This window comes from Dipodomys ordii, unplaced genomic scaffold (genome assembly GCF_000151885.1).
Source record: "Dipodomys ordii isolate 6190 unplaced genomic scaffold, Dord_2.0 Scaffold25, whole genome shotgun sequence".
Taxonomy (NCBI): Eukaryota; Metazoa; Chordata; class Mammalia; order Rodentia; family Heteromyidae; genus Dipodomys; species Dipodomys ordii.
In genome coordinates this window covers 22,060,660-22,067,166 of record NW_012267241.1, presented here as the reverse complement: position 1 = coordinate 22,067,166, position 6,507 = coordinate 22,060,660, and positions in this window count along the sequence as shown.

The window sequence follows — 6,507 nt, the reverse complement described above, 5'->3', positions numbered from 1 at the left end:
GAGGCTGAGATCTGAGGATCGCGGTTCAAAGCCAGCCTGGGCAGGAGAGACCGTGAGACTCTTATCTCCAATAAAACCACCAGAAAACCGGAAGTGGCGCTGTAGCTCAAGTGGTAGAGCGCTCAGCCTTGAGCTGAAGAGCTGAGGGACAGCGCTCAGGCCCAGAGTTCAAGCCCCATGACCGACCAAAAAAAGAAATGTACTCATTATCTTGCCCATGTAATAGTAACCCCTCTGTACAGTATTTTCACAATAAAAAAAAATTTTAAAGAAATGACATCAATAGAAAAACTAGAGAAACTCAAAATCAGGAGTGTGGTTAGTAGTATATACTAAAGTTGGTTTCATAGTTTTGACGAATGAACCATAAAAATATAAACTAATAGCATGGGAAATGATGGTGGGTGTATGGAAACTCTTTTCTTGAAACTCTCTATGACTCTAAAATTACTTCAAAATGACAGATTTTTAAAGGACAAAAAAATTTTATGACATATGAAAATCAAAATATTGATTGCCAGCAGGTGTGAACTGCAAGTCCTTGAAGCAGAAGGAAAATAACCTCACATGGAAGCCTGAATATACACAAAAGGAATATTAAATGCATAAAATACTCATTTACCTAATTAATTCTAATTAATTTGTCTAATTTTCTAATTCTAATCAATTTTCTAATACAATAATTGCCTATTTAAAGCAATGCTTATTTAAGACATTGTGGGATTTGGAATGCATGTAGGAATTGTGTGACCACTGACCACAAAAGCCAGAAGGGGAGAAATGGAAACATTGCTGAAAGGTTCTTCCATTACACAATGTGTAAAATAGTATACTGCCACTGCCAGTTCACCTGTGCTGATGATGTATACTATAAACTCTAAAGCAACCATTAAAATAACAAAAAGTTTCAGCTAACAATCCAACAAAAGAGGTGAAATGAAATTTTGAAAATAATTAAGCTGGGCGGGGAAGGTGGCTCAGTGGTAAAGCACTTCGCTTGCATGCATGAGGCCCTGGGTTCAATTCCTCAGCACCACATAAGCAGGGAAAAAAAGCTAGAAGTGGCACTGTGGCTCAAGTGGTACAGCGCTAGCCTTGAGCTGAGGGACAGCGCCCAGGCCCAGAGTTCAGGCCCACAACCAGACCCCAAAAAAAAAGAAAATAAGAAAATAATTAAGCCAAGGATACAAAATAAGAAACAGAAGAACAAAGAACTGATTGGCAAGATGATAAGTCTAGACCCACATTTATGAATAATCATAATGAATGCAAATAATCAAAACACCTTGTTAAAACTAGTCAGCTAACCACTTAGAGGAACTGTGTGTAATAAAGTAGACATCAATACAAAAAATAATGAAGACTATTATTTCAGAATGATAAAATGGTCAACTCACCAAGAAACCCTAACAATCCTAAATACTTATGTTCCCAATAATAGTGCTTTAAGCCAGGCACCAGTGGCTCATACCTGTAATCCTAGCTACTCAGGAGGCCGAGATCTGAGGATCATGGTTCAAAGCCAGCCCAGGCAGGAAAGACAATGAGACTCTTATCTCCAATAAAGCACTAGAAAACCGGAAGTGGTGCTGTGGCTCAAGCAATAGAGTGCTCACCTTGAACTGAAGAGCTCAGGGACAGTACCCAGGCCCAGAGTTCAAGCCCCATGACCGACAAAATAATAATAATAATAATGTGTTTCAAAATAGAATTCTATCAGCAAAAGCTGAAAGAATTTCCAAGGAGAAAGACAACCTATATACCTTATCTCAAAGCAAATAAATACAAAATTTGTAGATATATTTTAAAAGATGGCTAATGCTATCCTCAACTTGATCTGTTTAGCCTGAATGTATAGAACTCTCCTTCCAAGAGCCTAGAATTATACATTTTTCTCAAGTGTACATCAAATATTTGGCAAGAGAGACCAAGTATGATCTACAAAAGTCTCAATAAACTTGAAAAGATTTAATTCATATAAAGTATATTCTCAGCCAGGCATGGGTGGCTCACACCTCTAATCTTAGTTACTCAGGAGACTGCGATATAAGGATCGTGGTTCAAAACTAGCTTGGGCAGGAAAGCCCATGAGATTCCTACCTCCAATTAACCACGAGGAAATCAGAAGTGGAGCTGTGGCTCAAAGTGGTAGAACACTAGCCTTGAGTAAAAAAGCTCAGGGATAGCACCCAGACTCCTGAGTTCAAGCCCCACCATTAACAAAAATAAAAATAAAAAGTATATTCTCTTACCACAATGTAATTAACTTGTAAATCAGTATGAAAAATAAATCTGGTAAATCCTGTTATAGAATTTGAAATGCTGCCCACACATTCATGTATTGGAAGTTTGGTCTCCAGCTGGTGGCACTACTGGGAAGTACCAGAAACTTTAGGTGTTAGGATCTAGTTTGGGGAAGGTCATTGGGGGAATGCTTGGGAAGTATCATCCATATCTCCTCCAGTATCTTCTTGCTCTGTTTTTCTTCCTGACTGCCAGGAAGTGAGCAGCCTTCGCTCCACATCATGCTCCTCACCATGATGCTCTGGCTCAGCATAGACCCAGACACAAGGGGGCCATATGACCACAGAATGAAACTCTCTTTCCTCTTTTAAGATGATCTCACAGGTATTTTGTCACACTTACAAAGGGCTACTAACACAATCCCCGAATGCATAGAATTGAAATAATATTAAAGTAGAAGGGAAGACGACATAGAAAAATTAAAAGATAACTCAGAAAGCATTTTGAAATGAATGAAATTGATAACAGAACTTATCAAAATGTGGGCGGTTAGACAAAAGTAAGACCTAAAAGGAAATTCATTTCTCCAAATGCTGAGTGATCAGAGAACACAAACAAATGGAGTAAAATGATATAAAGTAGCCCGTGAAGAAGGCCAATAGAATTCATAAGCACCTAACCAGACTAACACAGACAAAACAAATCAAAATTCTAATATTAGGAATGAGTAATGTGACATCAGTACAGGTCTCACAGAAAACAAAAGGATAATGAGAAATGTCACATACAAATTTATGCCTATAGATTTGACAACCTAAATATACAAACTTCTTAAAAGACATGAACTACTAAATAAGATGTATAAACAAATAGAAATTAGCTGATATCAGTGGTTTACCTAACTACTCAGGAGGCTGAGATCTTCAAAAATAGTGAAATCAAAACCAGCCTGGCAGATTACACAAACAGCACCAACAGTCTGGAGGAATGGCTCAAATGGTAGAGTACTAGCCAAGCAAGGGTGACATAAAAAAAATGGGAGAGAGGAGTGATAGGAAAAACTGTTAATTTGGATAACTGTATAGCTATTAAGGCAAAAGATTTTTTATTAAAATCCTTTCACAAAGAGAATCCCAACCCCACATGACATTAGGAATAATTCCAAGTAGGTTTTAAGAAAGAAGTATTACAAATTCTACCCAAACTTCCAAAAAAGTAAAAGCTAAGGGAACAGTTCACTACTCACTCTGCCCAATTCATTAGAAGTTGTATAAATTGATACTGTGACCCACCCAATAGGGATTAACTCCCAAATGCAAAGTTGGTTTTAACCATTCAAAATCAATAAATGTAATTCACCACATTAGCAGACTCTTACAGAGTGAATATTTGTGTTCCCTACAGATTCAAACCTATTCAAACATCAATAATTGCTGAAGGACAGGGTGGAGAGGAAGGCAGAAAATAGATTGTATTGCACTGTACATTCTAAATATGTATACTTCATTGAATATAAATTATGTTTCAAAAGGTTATAAAGTGACTATCAATTTTGTAAGTTTTTCCTTTATTGTGAAAATACCATCCAGAGGGGTTACAATTATATGGGCAAGATAATGAGTACATTTCTTATTAAGCATTGTTGCCTCCTCCTTTGTTTCCCCTTCCCATCCCTTCCCATCTCCCTCCTCCCACCCCCTCCTCATCCCTGCCAAAGTTGTAACGTTCGTTTTTCGACATAAGGACTTGTACGTCTCATTGTTGCAATGGGTCCACCTGTATCCCTAGTTAAGCTATTTGCTTTTCCCCTTCCCCTCCACAAATTATACCAACATCAAATACAGTGAAAGCAGGGGTTATACTGTGGGGGAGGGACCTATAAAGCAACAAAGAAATCATCTTATAAATATGTTAGAAACAATCGCATGAAAGAAAAAACATTTGAATACTTATCTTGGGGTTTATTTCATCTAAAATCAACTTATCTGACCTTTTCTGCTTGTCTCAGACATTTTAAGTATGCAAAATTTATCAAAGTTTAAGAATATTATCTGCATATTGATCATTGTAGTTGGTTTCTGTCCAAGTTCCTCTATTTCCAACCTCTGACTGGGCCACAATTCATTCCACCTGATTAACCCATCAGATTTAATCAGAATGCCTTTACCTTGACTTAAGTCAATGGTTATATCATTCTTGAAGAGAAGGGAAATGAAAGATTTTTTCCAACTCAATAATGAAGAACCAATCCAATTCTGATGGTATATGCTACCAGTGCTAGAAGAAAATAACTTCTAAACCTCTTCATGCCAATGTACCTTAACATTGTTCAAGTTCCATAAAATGGACAAGGGTCTCATATTTAAAATATACTTAGAACTCAAAAAATTAAATCACTCAACAACAAATCCTCAAAGAAACAACTGCTTGATTAACAAGTGGGCTAAAGACTTAAAGAGAAACTTCTTTGATGAGGAAATAAGAATGGTCAATAGACACATGAAGAAATGCTCAACTTCTCTGGCCCTAAAAGAAATACAAATTAAGGCATCATTGAGATTCCACCGAACCCCAGTTAAAATGGTTATAATCAAGAAATCTAATCACAACAGATGCTGGAGGGGAGGTGGCCAAAGGGGAACCCTACTGCATTGTTGGTGGGAATGTAAACGTGTTCAACCACTCTGGAAAGCAGTATGGAGGTTTCTCAAAAGACTTCACATAGAGCTCCCCTATGACCCAGCAATCCCAGTTTGGGGCATTTACCCAAACGATCACAAACAAGGGTATGTTAAAACTAACAGCACAGTTGTGTTTATCACACCATTATTTACCATAGCTAAGATATGGAACCAACCCAGATGCCCCTCAGTAGATGAATGGATCAAGGAAATGTGAGATGGAAGATGGGAAGGGATGGAAAGGAGAAACAAAGGAGAAGGCAACAATGCTTGATAAGAAACGTACTCATTATCTTGCCCATGTAATTGTAACCCCTCTATATGGTATTTTCACAATAAAAAAAAGAAACGGTACCAAAATCAAAAACAATGAAAACAGAGGATAAACCAATGGAAAAAATGAAAGATAAATTAAATAACTTCATATAGTACATTAAAAAAGAAAATGTGATATATATATATATATATATATATATAGAGAGAGAGAGAGAGAGAGAGAGAGAGAGAGAGAGAGGAATTCTATACCTCCATCAGAAAGAATGATACCACCCCATTTATTAGGAAATGGAAAGACTTGGAAAAAATTATATTAAGTAAAGTAAACCAGACTCAAAGAAACATAGGTCCTTTGGTTTCCCTAATTTGCAATAACTAGTATATGTGTAAGATAATCTTACCAGACAGATAGAAAAGGTCACAAGCTATGCACATATGACCATATAAGATGCTAAGTGAAATGAACCCCAAGATAGGGACATAAATTTTTTTCTTTGTTGCTGTTGTTTTTAAGGTACTATGTGATTTTTTTTGTTTCTTTTGTATGTTCCTCCTCCATGGTATAACCCCTGTTTTCACTGTATTTGATTCCAGTACCTTGCATCTTATATATACATTTTTCTAATTTGGGGATGGGAAGGGAAATAACAAAATGCTGAAACAAGGATACAGGTTGACTCATTGTAACAATAACATGTACAAGACACTATGTTGAAAACAAACTTTACAATATTGGGGGGGAGAATTGGAGAGGTGGAAAGGGAAGGGATGGTAGGGGGGAAACAAAGGAGGAGGTAACAATGCTCAATAGGAAATGTACTCATTACCTTAGTCATGTAACTGTAACCCCTCTGTACAGTATCTTAACAATAAAAATATATTTTTAAAAAGGAAAGCTTTAAAAGATTCTGCTTGTACAAGTGAGACTCTGTGATTTCACTACTTCCCAGAGGTTGTAATTCCTTGAGGATTTGTTGTTTGGGAATTTAATTTTTTGAGTTCCAGGAATATTTTAGATATGAGACTCTTGTCCATTGTATGGCTAGTGAAGATCTTGTCTCAATCCGTGGGCTTTCTATTGATCTTGCTGGCTATGTCCTTTGCCATAAAGAAGCTCTGCAACTTCATCCAATTTGTCCAACCTTTCTTTGATTGTTGTGTTTCCGGGTCTCTATTAAGAAAATTTCGGCCTGCACCAAGGAGACCTAAGGTTTCTCCTATTCCATCCTGTAATGTTTTCAGAGTGTCTGCTTTGACTCCAAGGTCTTTGATCCATTTGGAGTTGATTCTGGTGCAGGGTGATATA